Source organism: Pipistrellus hanaki (assembly GCF_964339955.1).
Source record: "Pipistrellus hanaki genome assembly, chromosome: 9".
Taxonomy (NCBI): Eukaryota; Metazoa; Chordata; class Mammalia; order Chiroptera; family Vespertilionidae; genus Pipistrellus; species Pipistrellus hanaki.
Genome location: NC_140511.1, coordinates 22,384,812 through 22,402,739, shown reverse-complemented (window position 1 = coordinate 22,402,739; position 17,928 = coordinate 22,384,812).

Below are 17,928 nucleotides of genomic sequence, written 5' to 3'. Positions count from 1 at the left end.
CAGTTTAGGTCCTAACATGAGTTCTTATCTCACAAAATTCCCACCAGTGTTCTCCCCACACCCACTATTTTCTCATTCACTCAACACACACGCACTCCTTTGCTTCTGCCCACACCTCACACATATTATCTCCTCCATTTTCACCTGTGGGAGTCCTCTTCCTGCATGAGCTATCCCACCAGTTGGAAGTCATCTCATCCTTATACATACTTCCAAACTATGCCTAAGAGCTTAGCGTTTCTCAGGTGACACACTTTTTTCTAACATGCCAGTGTGTGCAGCTGAGTCTGGGGAGCCCAGAGCAGGAGTACGCAGACCTCCGACTTGTGGGCTGAGATGTCCAGACACACATGTGAGGTACCTCGGAGCATGGGATGGACCCAACAGTGCAAAGAACGTGCAACTATTTTTCTTCCCATGAAGGGTTTATTTTAAATGTTTAGGCACCTGGTATGTGGGCCTCTTATTCTGGGCTACCAAAATATGAAGGCAGGCACAAACAGAATTGGGAGTTCTGAAAAAATTAGCCAATTCCCTGCTTCTGTGAGCACAGAATAGGCAACCGCTAAGCTGGATTGTTCTCTTTCTTCTTTGTCTTCTCCTTCGAACTTTTTCAAATATAGCTTCATGGGGGCATGAAAAGTCAGGTTGGAATGTGGCATTCTCACACTCCTCTGTAGGTCATGCTGGATACGGCAGGCAGCATGAGACTTGGGCCCTGGCTCCAGGCCCCTGGCTGTGGCTTTCCCTTAGTCACTTTTCCCTCTTGGCACTATCCCACACAATGTAAGTGTCCCGTATATATGTGCTCAATATTGAAAATTTCACCTGCGCATAAAAAATACTTATAAATTCATCATTCTTGAAGATTTACATACACGAAACTTTAAGTTTGTTTCTCACAGTGCAACATTGGAAACAACTAAATAATTATTGATGGGTAGTTAAAGGAAGCATGTTATATTAGTAGCCATCCAATGGAATGCTATGTTATAATTTTAACTGTATATTTGATATAAAAATGTTCACATTATATTTACATTCAATTAAAATTTTGGTTAAATGTATCATGCATACTATAATCCTGCAGGGGTCCAGAACAAGTCCCCACAAGATGTGCCTGCGTGCTGTGTGGATTGTTTTGAGCAAAAGCAACTTTAGCCACGGGCTCAGGAGGAACCTCCCCTAAACTTTTATTTACCATCCATCAGCTCTGATCATGCTGAAATGACCCTTTGAAGCACGCAAGGCATCTGACCTCGTCCCTAACTCAGAATGTCTTATACACCCATGTTCCCCTTCTGTCTCTGAACCTCTCATGCATGTGGGACCTCTGGCTTTTTCATGTATGGGGGGTTCCCATACATAAGCATGTATTATCTTTGGTTATTTTTCTCTTGCTAAGCTGTCTCATGTGCATTTGATTATTAGGCCAGCCCGAATGACCTTGAAGGTAAAGAAAAGTTTGTTCCTCCCCCACAACCCAATGCTTATAAAATATATACTTAACATTAAAAATAGTCACATTACATTGTTAAATTTAAAAGCTGTGTAGTATGCACAATGTGCCCACATGGCTGTGTATGGTGCAGTGATAAAGGCACAGGCTTTAGAATTCATCAAACTTCCTTGGTTTCCCCCAGTTAACTATCTATGTAGGACCCTCTAAGTAAGTTTATTTATCTGTGAAATGAGTGTAGTCGTATTTACTCCAGAAACCTTTATGAATACTTAAGGAGATTATATAATATAGATAGATAGATAGATAGATAGATAGATAGATAGATAGATAGATAGACTGCCTAGCATAGTACCTGAAAGATCAGTTATTGTATGTGGATTTTATTTAACTTGATATTCTCTCTCTCTCTCTCTCTCTCTCTCTCTCTCACACACACACACACACACACACACACACACACACACATTCAAAGTACCTGAAATAAGATTGACTACAGGGTTAACAAAGAGCATGATTCTAGGCAGTAGAATTTTGAGGTTATTTTGAACTTTTGTTTGTTTTTGCTTAATATATTTTTAAATGTTTAATAATAAACTATTTTGGGTATTTACAAAATATGTGTTTTTAAATAAATTAAAAATCATCATACACAGAGACTACTATGATTGTTTAGATGTGGGGTCATGAATGTTTGATCTAAGACTGTGGCAGTGGGAATGGAAAATGAGGGTAAAATGTGAAAGATACATGGCTTAGAAGTGAGTGAGTATGAAAGGAAGGAACAAAGATGAAGCTAAGAGTAGTGGAAGAATTAACTTGGGAAAGCAAGTGATGTGAGAGTGGTGAAAATGCCAGATTTGGTTATGAATACTGCATACTGGTTTGATTGAATGACAGAGAACCAGGAGGAAATGTGTAGTATGACTTGGCTGAACATTGGAAACAGTGAGTTACTGAGAAGAATCAAAATAATATTCTGTCAGAGAGAGAATCCGGTGGAATTTTCTAGAGAAAAGAATAGCTTGTTCCCAGTGGTCTTTATATATTCTCATTTGTCTGAAAACCCAGAATTATTTCTTTTAGAAAATGTAAATTGGCATTAATGTAGGAGAATATATGTAATAAGTGATGCATACATATACATATATTAACATTATTACAATATTAAGGGCTTTTAGTTGCTTCATTATTGTTTTTTATGCCACAAAGAATTAACAATTTAATGTTATCCCTCAGAGCAGGGATGGGGAAATCTGGCCCTCAAAATCATTTGGTCTAGTCCTGCCAAGGCATTAATTAAATGTTGAGTTAATTAAATGTTGACCAAATATAGCAGGCTAACTTTTAAGCTGATAATTTTGTATGGCCTGTGAATGATGTTATAAGTACCCAAATGTCCCTTGGCAGGAAAAAGAAAAAGAAAAAGAAAAAAAAAAGAAAAAGGTTCCCCACCCCTGCCTGAGAGCATTAATAGTAACTTCACAGATTGAATATATTAAACTTTGAAAGTGCCAGCTTAGTCCTGTTGAGCAATTTATGCAATGGGAAAATCTGAAAGAAGGCAGCTCTGTAAGGGGTTAGACTCTGCTTTACGGATTACTTCCTTGGAGCCAGGATCATTATTTAGCTTTTATCTTCTCCGGTGTTCTCACTGGCTTATTCTTATTGGTATTCACAACCCACTAGGCATTAAAAATGGGTGGAGGTGGGGGTGGGGAAGGATGGGGGGTTTAGGTTGCTATCAAGGGAGGCCTTTATTTTAGAACTGAAACTGTTATCGTCATACTTAGCCACTTAATATTAATTATAGGAAGAGAGCAAAGGGAGGCCAGACATTCTAAGCATGGTCATCTGGCCAGCTTCACCAGGGAGCTGCTGCTTCCGGCTCCTCAGGAAACCTCTGCTTCATTCCCTGTGATCCCTGGGGGAATGGATCCAACCAAGGGAGGGATGGGTGAACCTGGGGTGACGCAGGGAAGGTGCTTGTCTAGCCAGGGGACCAATGGATTGGTTAGAGAGGGTGGACCCCATCAGAAGCATGCCAAATCTTGGAAGGGTACAAATCCTCAGACAAAAAGTTCCCTCTCTCTTGCTCCCTTACTCTCTCTCGCTCTGTAACCCACACTCACCAGTGCTTTCATGTGTCCTCTCTCCATGTGGCCTTAAGCAGCCCCATTGCCCATGGCCATGCGGACCCCATACATAATGGACTGCAGCTGGGAACACAAGCTAAGCCAACCAGATGCTGGACTGGATTTTCGTATGGAACAGAAACTCTGGGCAGCGGCCTTAATGATGGCCCTGCTGAAGACAAGACTGGGCTTTGTCCATGGCGGGACAGAAGGAGAAAGGGCCTTGGAAGGGAACCCCCTTCATGTTAGACCACCAGCAAAGCTTCCCATGATACCTCAGTCCCCCGTGGGGGCCTCAGGAAATTCTTTTCCTTGAGGCACCCCAAGAACTCCACTTCCATCAATAACAGAACAATCCCATTTCCTGGCTGGCATTCCAATCAATCTACACAGCTCCTTAAAAGGTGGTTAAACGCGGCAAGCCGAGGGCAGCAGAGACTCACTGGCTTGGTGGTGTGGCACGATGTTCCCGTAGCCAAAGTGGGCTGAGCTCTCACTGAAGCCCAGCTTTGCTCCTCCGCCAAGTCTCCGCTGGACTCAAGGAGGAGGATCAGAGCCACTGGCCCTGTTTTCCTCAGACCACAGCTCCACTGTCGCCCCAGATTGACCTGCCACATGGTGCAGGGGCCGCTCACCCAGTCCCCAGAGGGTTGCCATGGAGACTGTGTGCTGGCTATCGGCCCAACCTCACCAAAAGGAACATTTAGGACAGGAATGCACAGTTTCCAGAGACAAAGGGGAACTTTTTAGCATGCAAGATATTCCTTACACCAAAATACTAATTTTAAAAACAACAACAACAACAACAACAATCTTCTGCTGCTCTTGCAAGGCATTCAAAAACATCAACAGCCCTAGCTGGTTTGGCTCTGTGGATACAGCATTAGCCTGTGGATTGAAGGGTCCTGGATTTGATTCCAATTAAGGGCACATGCCTGGGTTGCATGTTCGATCCCCAGTAGGGGGTGTGCAGGAGGCAGCCCATCAATGATTCTCTCTCAACATTGATGTTTCTATCTCTCTTTCCTCTCTGAAATCAATAAAAATATATTTAACAAACAAACAAACAACAACAGCAACAAAAAAATCAACAGAGTATCAACAAACTGTGTAATTCTGACCGATTCATTAGCTGGCTGAGAAACACTGGTTGTTCAGCCACATTATTTTTATACATATTATACCAACATGACATGATCTATATTACATATAACAAAATATAATAAGTGCATGACTATGCAACTGCCATATAGGTAGATAGATATTTAAATGTTTGCCTAGTTATTTTAGAGTTTACAAATCCCTGGTTTAATGCCATAAAATTCCATTTAAAAAAAAAAGGAAGCTGTCCACTCAGAATACACAGAGGACCCAAAAATAGGTGTTAAAAAACATCAAAATGCAACCCAGAATAAATACTCTGCCATACATAAACCACTGTTTTACAAAAGTATGGGTTCCATTAACATGCCAAGAAAGTATACATTTATTTAAAAGCACTGCTGATATCATAGTAGGTCTGTGTCCATTGTATAGTTTTCCAATCAACATACACAGAATGCAAGTATTTTGTGGAAAAATCCGCAAAATGTTTCTACATGAGGAGGGGTTTGTAAAATGAGGGAAATAAAGGTGATTTCAGTTTCCTTCTTTATGCTTACCTTAATTCCCCAAGTTTTCTAAAATAAGCATGAAATACACTTGTTATACTGAAAAACCATTTTTGCTAAAACAAAAAAACAACTTGGAAGTCCATGTGACAGGTATCAGGACTCAGGTGATGAAGCACATCAGGTGAAAAGATAGTTTGACTTGAAGGTGAGCACATGGCCCAGCCCCAGAAACAAATCACCAAGACCCGGGGAGGAGGTAAGGCTTCAGAGGAGTGTGTAAGGGAGGGAACAGCTTAGCAACAGGAGAGTGAGAAGAGAGCATTCTCGGGAGATGAGGCAACATGCACAAGGAGGGTCTGCCTGGTGGCCCAGGGGCCCAGTGGAAATGGCAGCGCACATGTGCTCCTGTAGGAAAATAACACACACCGCTCAGGAATGTCCCGGCTCAGAGCCGGGAGTGCACTCACTCCCAACATAGCTTTTAGAGAATGGACATCCTTTAGAAATGCTTTGACCCAGACAGTGGCATATATTCATACTGAAAGGTCAATGGGATGAGAAAAAAGACAGCAAACAGCTCTAGGCTGGCCAGTGCTTCTCAGAGGGGAGAGGTGCGGCAGACCTTAACCTACATGACTAAATGAAGTCCTCACAGGAAATTCCCGGGCACTTTGAGGTAAACTATACAGCCTCTTGTTCTGCCTAAGGCCCCTCCCCTTGCCAGAGCCACCCAAGGCCAGTTTCACCCACCGGAGCAGGCAGTTCGGGGAGCTCTCTGCAGAGCAGAGGCCCGGAAGGTGCTCCAAGCTGGTGGTCCAGCCTGGAAAACAGATCAGGAAGGCAAGTGGGTATTACTGTGTCTCCGACAATAAACTCTGAGCCGACACTCTGAAAGAGAGCCAACTTTTCATTAGTGGTGGAGGAGGAAGTGGGGGTGGGGGCAGGGGAAACGGGCTTGGGATGAAATCATTTAAATCCAGCAACGGCCACTAAACCACCGAAGAGCCCGGCCAGTGTCACTCAGGGGTTTAACATCGACCCATAAACCAAGAGGGCACTGGTTTGATTCCAGGTGAGGGCACGTGCCCAAGTTGTGGGTTCAATCCCCAATAGGGGGCACGGTGGATGATGTTTCTTTCCCATCAATGCTTCTGTCCCTCTATCCTTCTCCCTTCCTCTTTCCCTAAAAATCAATAAAAACGTATTTTTTAAAAAACACACCAAAAACCAAAGTTATCCAATATCTATTTTCCACCACCTTCTCTTTTATCTTTATTCTCTTATTCATTCACACATTCAGAACGCATTTATTAAATATTCAATGTCACCCACATGATACAGACCACTAGCTGGTCATGGGAATGGCTAATGAGAGAGATGCCTAGAAATAGTACTCCTGAATGACTTTATTTGTTATTTCTACTCCTTTCTCTATAGTGGCAGTTCTCTCACATAGACCAAAAAATTGCATCTCTGCTGGAATGCTTAAACGGTATAATGAACATTAAAAAATGAAGTGAGACTCACACAGATTGATCACATATAGTGATGAAGTTAGGCACTGCTTCAGTTTGCAATGAGGGAGAGGAGGAAGAGGAGGAGGAGGAGGAGGAGAGAGAAACCAAGTGAACAACCAAGTGAACAAAACAGTTTAATAAGAGTCCCATTCACATCACAGTCTATGTGTCCGAGTCAGGAAGTGCACAGTCTGCAAAATCCACCATGAAAACGTTACTGAGAGAGGAAGTTGGATATCTGATTGAACCACAAAGGATTCAAGGTAGAGTCCAAAAAGAGGAGCAAAGTACTGCACTTGGTACTTCTTAATGAAAGAGAGCTTTCCTTTTTCCTTGCATTAAGCACTTCGCACCTGGTAGGCCTTCAGATATTGGTTAAATAAAGAGGCCATCTACCAAATGCATTGCATTACTTACGCCCCAAGGAACTCAGGTGCAAGCAAAGGAAAGGAAATGCGAGACCCCCAAACTGACCAACATTAAGTTCCTGCCATTAGGGGGAATGGAGCTTGCAATGAAAAAATACAGTGAATTTCTTACCCCCTGACATTTGATTCGGAGAGTACATCTGCTATAACGTTCTCCCACCGATCACTTCATTCACTCTTCACAGGAGCCCTGTGAGAAAAGGATGACAGCTGTGATTACCACAGAAGAAAAGGGAAGTTCTAGGATTCAAAACCAGAACTTGAACCCTTGTTTCCTTCTAGCTGGTGCCTGTTTGTCTTCTAGTCTTCCGCTTCCTCCAGGAGCCCCGCCTTCCAGGCACAGTTTCCTCCTTGTGAATGTATGCTTTCCTCTCCCCCGCCTTGCCCAAGGTCTCAGCTTAAACCCCGGCTCTGGAAGAGAAACATGCTCTGCATTGTTTTGACTTGGCGCGGCTCCAGAGGTGGCCCTGTCCTAAGCAGGAAGGATTAGCTGTGAGCCATCTTGGAAAGTAAGTACCATGGCCTGAAGGAGAGGCAAGAAGCCCCAGGAAACTGGAGGTTGGATACACCATAAAACTAATTATGGGGTACAAAGAGGCATGGTGAACTTGCCCTTGATTCTACATGCTATCCATGTCCCTGGAGATTCATTCTGCAGAGCAGACCACAGCAGCCAACATCTCTAGGCAGTGGGACGGACAGAAGGCATGCAGGCTGCAGCATCAGAGTTTAAGAGATCCTGTTGGAAAGCAGGACCCCAGCCAGAACCAGCAGGTGGAAAGAGCGAGATTAGGGTCCAGCCAGGGAAATAAGACAACTGCTCGGAGCTTAGCATCCTGCCAGGTCCCCAGACACGTACATTGATATTCAGGGCAGTGCTGCCGCTTAAGAGAATGCAAGGGGACTCAGTCGGGATAAAGAAGCCTGGACTGCATCCACACACTGTTCTTGACACGTGACCTTGGTCTTTCAACAGCAGAATTCAAGTTACAAGATGAAAAACAGTGGCCAAAGCACACAAAAAGAAACACAGAAAAACTATTGAGGAGATGGGGCGCAAAAGTGGGAAAACTGTAAGAACCAAGACAGAAAATAATTAGATATTGTCAAAAAGTGATAAATCGGAGATTAGGAATATATTGTATATATTCCTAAATATATATATTCTAAATACAGAGGTGTTTCTAAATACAGAAGTGAATACCAGAAAAAACAAACAAACAAACAAACAAAAAACAACAACAACAACAACAACAAAAACAGTACCAATGGTTACCCCAGGGCATGGAACTGGAACATGGGAGATACATGGAATAAAACTGCTAGCTTTTATTATGTGCCTTACAATATTATTTTTTAATTGTGGTAAAATATACATAACATAAAAATGACCATTTTTAGTGTACAATTCTTCTCTCTAAAATCAGTAAAAAAAACATATCCTTAGGTGAGAATTGAAAAAATAAAAATAAAGAATGCACTTGTTGGCAAGGGCATGGTAATTCACTGCGTGAACAAAGTAAGTCTCTCCTATGAGAACTGTTGGTTCCGGAGGCTGCAGGTCTGAGATCAGGTGCCAGCATAGTGGGCTCTGGCGAGGCCCCTTCCAGGCTGCAGATGGCCTTCCTGGTTGCATCCTCTAGATCACTGGCTCATTGTGAAAGGATACCGCTCGCAAACAGCCAGAGGAAGAGGTACATCGGACAAGGAATGTGGAAAGGGCAGGAAGCTTCCATGTCCTCTCAGCACCACTCTCCCCACGCCTCCATGTGGTCACCAACCCAGCAGAGTGCCTCAGAGTTCATTTCTGCTGCATATATCAGAGTTTCATTCCTCTTTATCTTACTTAATAATAAACACAAACATGTAAATTGACTGTACCTCCACTACGCCACCAGCCAATCAGGAGTGATATGCAAATTAACCCAACAAAGATGTCAGTTAATTTGCATACACATGCTCCCAGTGACTGGGGGACTGGATGCTTGTGTCATTGCCATGGCAACATTGTGTCATTGTGTCATTGCCAAGGCAGACATTCTGCCCCACCCCCAGTCTCTCAGGGTCTCTGGGCAACGTGGGAAGGAGAGGCCTGAGTGGAAAGGGGCTGTGCTGGAGTGGAAAGGCGGTGCCAGCAGCCAGGGAAAGGAAAGCCCATTCTAGCACGAATCTTCATGCATCGGGCTTCTAGTAGCTACATAATATTCCACTGTATCTACACATTTGATTTATTCATCTGTTGATGGGCATTTGGATTGCTCCCACCTTTCAGCTAATGTGAATGATGCTGGTGTACAAGTATCATCGAGTCCCAGCTTTCATTCCTTTTGTTAACATGTATAAACATTCCTTCATTAAAAATTTTTTTTCAAAGAATAGTTAAGAAATGGAGGAAGGAGCTAAGGAATAAAGAAATAATAAAGATCCCTAGTCGGTTTGGCTCAGTGGATAGAGAGTTGGCCTGTGGACTGAAGAATTCCGGGTTCGATTCCAGTCAAGGGCACATGCCTGGGTTGTGGGCTCTATCCCAGTGTGGGGTGTGCAGGAGGCAGCCAATCAATGATTCTCTCTCATCATTGATGTTTCTATCTCTCTCCCTCTCCCTTCCTTTCTGAAATCAATAAAAATATATTTAAAAAAAAAAAGAAATAATAAAGAAAGAAATTAATGGGCTGAACCTTTAAGTGAAGAACCCAGGTTACCAGGTGAGGAGAGGCGGCAATGGTGACTCACACTCCTCACGGCCACAGCCCCTGACCTACACCCAGAGTAAGCTGCTGACACAAAGAATGGGATAGGCTGTCTTGGTTCTGCATCCAGACTAATAAGCATATCTGCCAATTACTTAACCTCTATCACACTCAAGTTTCTTATTTGGTAATGTTTGAGTATCTTTCCCTCCTTCCTCCCTCCCTCCCTTCCTTCCTTCCTTCCCTCCTTCCTTCTTTCCTTCCTTTCTTTCTTTTTTCTTTCTTTTTTTCTTTTGCCAAGCCTGCATTCAGCCCTCTTTGATATCTGTTACTTTCAATATCAACAAACATGAAGAAACTCAGTAGGCCTTTAAAATGCCTAGGTTCTAGAGATAAAGAAATGAATAAACATGATCCATAACATTCACGAGGTTTACCCTTGGGGGAGGGGGGAAGATGACCTTGGGTAACGATAAGTATCGATACAAGAATATGCATGCTGGGTTTAGTGGGCACATCACACAGGATGGTCTGATGTTCTCAGGGCCGACATATATTACAATGAACATCAAGTTGTTTCTATCAGTGTCTGTTCTGATGGGTTAGTGCCCATGCTGCCCACATTAACTTCTGTATTTTGAATACCACAGATTTCACCAGAATATTATTTTTTAATATATTTTATTGATTTTTTTACAGAGAGGAAGGGAGAGGGATAGAGAGTTAGAAACATCAATGAGAGAGAAATATCGACCAGATGCCACCTGCACACCCCTGACCAGGGATGTGCCTGCAGCCCTTGACAGGAATCGAACCTGGGACCTTTCAGTCCGCAGACCGACGCTCTATCCACTGAGCCAAACCGGTTTCGGCTCACCAGAATATTATTAAGAAAGATATCAGAGAAGGAACACGTGAGCAGAGTGTTGAAAGATCAGTGTCATTAGCCAGACGGGGGAAGTCTGGGATGGTGATGGTGTTCTATGTGATTGAACACAGGGTCCAGAAACCAGGCTCATCCAACAAGGAGCTTAGAGAGATAAGTAAGGGCCAAGGGTCCATTATGAACTACCTCATATGCCAAGAACTGACTATTTTTTTTTTAGAAAGTGCAGAGAGGCTTCACAAGTCGTGGACTGCAAGTTATGGAACATCTGATGAAAGAAGAAGCCAACCAGACCTGCAGCAGGAGTTCAGGTGAGAGATGAGGAAATGATATCACCACCAGAGAAGCAGCAATGATGGAAGCAATCAAAGAATGTAAAGTGCAGCGGGCCTGGTCATTGCAAAGTCATTTTGTACATTGGCCATTGGTGAGGTGGAATACGTATCACTGAAGGCTGAAGATTAAATGGCTTAAGGCCCATACCATAATATTCAACCCTGGGTCTCTTCTACTCTTAAGAAACCTGGGAGTACCTTACATGTTTCCCAGTAACCTTTAATTCTGAAGACCTTCTTGGGTTGAATTAGTTCAATTTATAGATCTTTTCACTATTCTGTGCACACTTTCACACGGAACCAAACTTCCACTCTCAATAAATTATCCTTTAACTTACTCCCCTGCAAGACATTCCCAAAGCTCTGTCGAGGTGATGTGTTTCCTTACTGTGCTAAGCATTAAAATCAACCTAGTCTTATCCACAGGTTGTGTTAGGGACATTAGGGACCAAGAATTTGAGCAGCCATATAACTCAGATCTTTTCCTTATTCACATACACACATCATTAGTATGTGGCATTTATGTATGTAAATAGCTGGCACCACTAGGTTTTAGTTATATGTTATAATACTGCTCAGATCTCCTCTACAGCAAAAGCCTTTGATTTCACACTTATCCTGGACTCCTATAGGCAGGCTTCACTCACACTCAATTTGACTACCAAAAGCAAAGCAATGGAACTCACCACAACCCTTGTCACCTGTCTCAAATTCTACCTTTGCCAATCCAGGGAGCTTCCTATCAAGAACCCTGGCAACCAGCTGACCTCAACCCTTTAATAGCTTGGATCATCTGTCAAGGGTCTTGAAATTTCTGCCCTGGGCTTCCTTACATAGGAAAAAGAATAGCATGAGTATTTATTTTCCTATTCAGATCTAACAATTTCAGTGAAGGTCCTTAGGCACAAGTGGCTACAAGTCATTTTAAGCTTTAAATTATGAATTTGAGATTTTTTTCTGTTATAAAATATAATTGTTCTAATGGATGCGTGTACACGCTCAAAGGAGCATTAAAGAAGCTATGCAAGTCGGCTGTGCAAACCTGGACAAGCTGCCCGAGGAGCTAAGACTGAAAGTGAATTGGCCATTTATAGCAGAGGCAGCAGCAGTCAAGGGATTAGAGTTGAAATCATCATCGTCACCTCTAACACTCACAGAGCACTCCGTGGCTGCCCTGTTCCAAGCATTTTCCTAGAGTTCAAACTACTTAATCCTCTCAACCACCATCGGAAGGCAGTACTATTTCATCATCCTCATTTAACAGATGGGGAAATGGAGAGGCAAAAGTGTTCTGCAGCTAGCTCATGGTCACCTATGCCATTTCTAGAGTTCAGGATTCAAATCTAGGCAATGAGAGTCCATTGAATCACAATTAGTTCTTCCTCCTAGAACAAGATGATTGGGGGCTAGGATGGGGGAGGAGAGTGCTGCCGGGGGGCGGGGGATGAGGGATTGCTAAAGGGGCTGGAGAGTCAATAATGATTATTATTATAAATATTATTATTTATATTTATTATTATAAATATTATTATTTCAAAGGCACAGAGAAATAATAAAGGAAGATGAAGCTTTATAGATTTATCTTTATCTTTGCGGTGTTGTCATGCATAGGCTTCTTAGATTTTTTTTATTTATTTTTTTTTTTTGTGAGTCTTCTCAATTGTTTTAGAAAAAGAAAAGAGCATAGTTCAGGATGGACATGTAATGCTAGCATGGAAAAGGGTTCCTGTCCCAAGTTGAGACCAGCCTGAGACTGGTATGGTGTGGAAGGATGACTGCTGGATGGGAGTTAGAAGACTCAGTGTTGAGACACAGAGCAAGCTCTGCCTTCTGGAGAATCTCCTAAATCTCTGGCCCCCATTTTCCTCAAACAAAAAGTAAGAGTTTATAAAACCAACATTTTAACTCCCATGGCTGACACTCTTTTTTAAAGGAAGTGTTTATTGGGCCAATCACAGGGAAGGGTGGGGAGACACAGGGTCCTGGGGCATAACATCGAAACCACCATAAAATCTAAAGCACCAGGTGGAAAAGGCAACATACCCACCCTTGAGGAGTTGGCCAACACTGTTTACACATCATATTTGGGGGATGGGTTGTAAGTTGTTCTGAAAGAATTCACAAGTGCTGCAGATAAAGGGGGTGGGGGGAGATGAGGCGGGAGTGCTGGGTGAGGTGCAGAGTCCACAGGGAGGAAGTGTTTGCTGCTCCTTTGGATTGGTGGGGGGGCAAGTTCATGTTTAAACAAAGAGGGGAGGCCCCTGGGGTTTGCTGGCGCCTGGCTGTTCTCTCTTTCAGATAATAGAGGAAAGAGCCACTGGAAGTTAACTCAAAGTTCCAACAGACATGCAGCAATGTGACCCCCAACTATTAGTATCCTCACTGCTCTCTTTCTCTCACTCTCCGGCCCACTGTGATTTAATCAAGAACATCTCAGAAATTTTATCCTTGTCAGGTTGGAACTCAGTGGTCTCTGAAATCCCACCAAGTTCCATGTTCATGATGTCTCTTCCAGCTTGTCCTTGCATCTCTCTCCTTGCCTGCTGCCTGCTGTGTCTCCCATGTTTGTCCCTTTCTCCTCCTCCTCCTCCTTCTCCTCCTTTTTCTCCTCTTCCTTCTCCTTCTCCTCATCTTCCTCTTCCTCCTCCTCCTCTTCCTTCTCTTCCACCTCCTCTTCCTCTTCCTCCTCGCCCTCTTGCAATCTCCCACTGTTCTGGCACCATCTGTTGTTTTCAGATGTCCTGATAGCTCAAGAATGTTTTTACATGGGAAGTTTCTTCCACATGGAATCAAGCTCTTCACAGGAAAGACACTTTATTAATAATAAAAAATATATAAATGAATTCTTCCATCATGGTACTTTTTCTCTTCAATCTCAATTTTTCTTCTTTATGGTGTTTATGGTATTAGGAATAAACATATGTATTATAGAAAGATTATAGATTAAACAAGCCAAAGCAATGCACATACCTTTCTAGACTCACATATATTAACTATCTTTTATTTTCAAGTCCCAATTCCTGACAAATTTTCTAAAATCCTGTATTAATGGTAAGCAGAGTTGCTTCTATAAAATTACAAGAGTTAAAAAGAGAAAGCAGACAGGTAGAAGAAATGAGCAAACTAGAGGATAAATTTATTTTGAAAGGGGGCAGATCAAATTTTGGTTTTAGGAACTTATGCCTCACTTTATTCCATATTCATTTTAGTCTTGTAAAAAATTAAAACTGCAATGTAATTATGCATGAATACCCCATCCCACTTCCAAGAAATGCACACAGTACAGTATAGATACAATCCCATTCCCTGTTTGGAAGTGCTGTGTTCTCCACCTCAGAGGCGTGCTCCTAAACTCAAAGTCATCAAACCTGTTATTGCCCTAACCCTTTTTACAATTTGGGATTAGAAGGAACCTAGGATTCTATTGTCTCTATCGGTATTTCTCTGTGGCTAACATAACCCTGAGTCTATAGTATCTCTCTCTTGAGGGAAAAACATTCATCAGAACTACAAGAAACAGATCACAAAAACATTCCAATTTTATTCCTGTCTCATGGAATTCAGGGGAAGCCCTGAATGTGAATGTCAGTAAGACATTCCTAGGCCCTTAGTGGAGAAGTGTTAGGTCAACATGTTTTCAGCTGAGCCTGAGAAATGTGTTTACGTAGAAACTTCCTATTCAATTCTGACTGCTTTCCAGGAAGCAGGCTCCCTCTCACCACAGGGCTCTCTCCAGGGCCTGCCTGGCCTTGTCTCTCAGCTGTCTCAACATGTGAGCCCCTCTGCGAGAAGGTCGTTTGGTAATGTTGGGATGCATCATCCATTTCCCACTGGAAAGGCGGCCCTGCTCTCATGTGAAGCAGAGACTGCTGAGCAGCCTCTGACCTACAAGTCCACACGGTGTCCTCTCCTCTCCCCAACACCTCCTCCATGGAGCATTTGCTTTTTTTTTTTTTTTACTTCCTGTCTTGCCTTCTCTCCTGGTGCTTATTTTTTCTTTAGTCCGAAATGTCTCTACTGCTTCTCTCTGCTTTATCCAACTTCAATCATGATATCAAGAGACCACCCCACTTCTTACGGTTAAAAGGAGCAAAAATGAAGTCTCCCCAGGTTCTTGTATTTGTCTTATTTCCTCAGCCTTTCCACTCCCCCACCCCCAACCAAAAAGAAAATGTATAAAGCTTCTCAAGGCCAGAAACAATGAATAAGCCCTCATTTAGCTTTACATCCCAGAAGCTCTTAGCACAATGACCTGCAAGTAATAACTTGTACTTAATTAGCTGTTGGATTGACTGTGGAGGCATTGGTTTGGGCAAATAATAAAATTCACAATAAACATCATGCTATCTATATATATAAAAGCCTAAGCAGGCTTTGTGGGGCAACCAGGCTGGCAGAGGTGGCAGCTAGGTGTGACCAGGCCGGCAGGGGGCAGGCAGTGAGGGGCAATCAGGCAGGCAGGCAAGTGAGCAGTTAGGAGCCAGTGGTCCTGGATTGTGAGAGGGATGTCCAACTGCCGGTTGGATGGACCTAAACCAGCAATCAGACATCCCCCAAGGGATCCCAGGTTGGACAGAGTGCAGGCTGGGCTGAGGGGTCCTCCCTCCCCCATACATGAATTTCATGCACCAAGCCTCTAGTATGTTATAATCTAGTCCCTTATAGTTCTACTCTTTCCTTAGTTATAACTGTCATTTGTACATAATATAGCATTTCCTAGGCTCCACTGCTGAAAATAGCCATTTATACACTAAGAGGCCAAAGGATTTAATGGTCATTTAGAAGGCTGGAATTTTCTACCAGTTGGATGCCCACAATGTCTTTAACATTAAAAAGCATAAAGTCACCAGATATCCACAATACCCACACACATCTTTCACAATTTAGCATTTCTAAAATTGTGGTAAATTTTATAATTGATGCAGATTTATTGTGGTAGTAGTTGAATTTGTCACTCTACCCAGTGAATACTGACGACAGCAGTAAGAGTATGCTTGCTAATCCTTGATTAATTTATTCCAAAGAATGAAATTACATGTTACTGCATCATAAAATAATGCATCTTCCATTTAGTGCCAACAATTGTTTTCTGCATTTTCTAATTTTCTGAACTGTGTTGTGAACTGATATCTATTTTTAGGGCACTTGCCAAGTTGAGTTCCTCCCAGAGCTACATTTAATATCTTACTTAATTTAGGGGTTGATCAAATGCCAGCAGCTCCGGCCTGTGACTACCTGTAACACTGAAACTAATTTAGCTAGAATCAATATCTTCTGCTTTTCATTCCCTAGAGAACTGTCCAAATTACGGGCATTCTACAAGTATATTAAGGTATTAAGACCTTGTTTTAGCCTCCCTGATATGAAATAGATATCGTGGTACCTAGAATATTAAATTAAAAACTGGTATAATTTTTAAATGGTTTAAATATTTTATTTTTGAATTTAGAAATGCATCTATTAAAAGACATTCTATTATCTTACTTGATAATGCAAATTGTTAAGAAAATTATGAATATTTTTTCAAAGAAAGAGAGACATGACAAGAATTCACCAGAGAAATATAATTGGCCAATATATATAGAAAGAGAAAAGTACAATATCGCTATTAATCGAAAGCCAGTTGACACGCTGCCGTTTTTCTTTTATTGATCAAGTTTTCGAATAATTTTTTTAAATAATAGCTTTATTGAGAGATAAAGGTCACCATTTTAAAGTGCACAATTCAGTGGTTTCAGTATATTCATGGTGTTCTAAAACCAGCACCACGATCTAATTTTAGTCCATTTCCATTGTCCCTAAGGAAGCCACCTGCCCATTAGCAGTCACTCTTCATTCCTCATTCCCCACAACTCCAGGCCATAACTAATTTACATTCTGTCTCCATGCATTTGCCTGTTTTGGACATTTCATATAAATGGAATCATACTGTTACCAGATAGGGACCAGCCTGGAGTGGGTCTGTCTCAGGCCGGCCCGTAGTGTGTGTAGGAAAGATTTCACAATATGGGTCCAGGTGATTTTTGAGAGTCATTTATGGATGTGAAAAAGAAACAGTGATTGGTTGCCTCCCACAGGTACCTGTTGGGTCTGGGGATCAAACCTGCAACCTAGGTACATGCCATTGACTAGAAATTGAACCTGAGACCCTTCAGTGTGTGGGCCATGCTCTAACCGCTGAGCACACTGACAGGACTTGCGGTCTTTTTTTTTCTTTTTCTTTTTCTTTTTTTGACATTTACAGTTCCTTCCAACCTAGAGAGTCTATGATTTCATGAGTTACTTTTGGATTACCTGAAAATTACTTTTAACCCTTTAATTTATTAAACAAATGAACCATAGCGATCAGTTCTACTGACATAATGACTTTTCCTGATTATTGTACAGTGGACAGTTACCGTACTATAAATCTCATTAAGTTACTGAAAAGTACACTGTGCTGTGATAATCGCAAATTAAGAGCATTAATTGCGGGACAGAGGATAACTTTAACTTTATTTTTTCTTATCATAAAAGTAAAAAGAAAAATTCTTATTGGAAAAGAAATCAGAAATGCAGACTATTATAAAGGAGAAAATAAAAATCAACCATAATTCCACTGCTAGAAATAACCTCCCAACATTGCATCTAATACCAATGCAAAAAAAGGTATGTATATATGGGTATATTATGTAGATATTTATTGTGGTATAATCATAGTAAAAATTTGAAAAATACCCCGTATCTGGGGGACTGGTTAAATAAATCATGTGCCATCCACGTAAGGGACCAACATGTTAGAAAGTGTAAGGCATTTCCTTGAATTGGCATTTAATCACAATCAACTGCCTAGCATACCTTAATTGTGATGGAACTTGGCATTGCA